Consider the following 912-nt stretch of genomic DNA (forward strand, 5'->3'; position numbering starts at 1 on the left):
GGTACATAGATCGAATTATGAGATGAAATGAGTAAATTACAATATGATGATGGAATGGCTTACGAGTCCCCCAAAGCTCGCAGTTTCATTTCAGTTTTCTTATACAGTTCTTATTCTTTCATTATTATGTATGGTTTCAGCTCCTCCACCGTTACGACGCTTGGCAAAGTGTTGTAGCCCACATATAACCCACTTACTTGGAAATTAAATCTGTCTATTTCTCGCAGCTTCTTCGCTATCCATTCCTTCACCACTATTGCTTTTGTTTCATCATCAAACGTTCCGGGTTCTAATTTCAGTCGCACCAATTCTTTTATCTTAGATATCGTTTTTTCCGTTTCTACACCCTTATTGTAGAAAAGTATTGTTCTAATATTTTAAAAATCTACCTTTCCGATTATCCTTCCTTCTGCCTTCGCCTTTTCCTTCTGTTCCTTCAACACAGTCCACCAGTTTAGCCACCTCTCGTGTCTTGTCAACAGTTTTTCCTGCTTTGTATCTTGGGTTTCAATCTTAGTTACGTTCTGTTTCTCGCTATAATTTCCATCTTTCTTTGTTACGTTCTGTTCCTCGCTATCATTTCCATCTTCCATCATCTTTTTATTCTTTTCCCTTTTCTTTGTTTTTGGGGACTTTGGCGGCGATTCAGTCCGCATACGCTTTTTTTCTCCATTCTCCTCAGTCTCTTCCTGCTTTTCTTCTTCCTGTTCGGTCAGTACCATTTCCTCCTCACAGACCTCTGTTTCTTCTATTTTGCCTTCTTCTACGATTATTTCTCTGCGAGGACACACCGCTTGCATGTGACCTCTACTTCTGCATTTGTAGCATACTGGTTGCCTTCCCTCCACCACGATCCGTAAACGAGTGTCATCGGGAAGCACTAATTCCTCAGCAATGTTGTGCAGGTCCGGT

This window comes from Octopus bimaculoides, chromosome 5, assembly GCF_001194135.2.
Source record: "Octopus bimaculoides isolate UCB-OBI-ISO-001 chromosome 5, ASM119413v2, whole genome shotgun sequence".
Taxonomy (NCBI): Eukaryota; Metazoa; Mollusca; class Cephalopoda; order Octopoda; family Octopodidae; genus Octopus; species Octopus bimaculoides.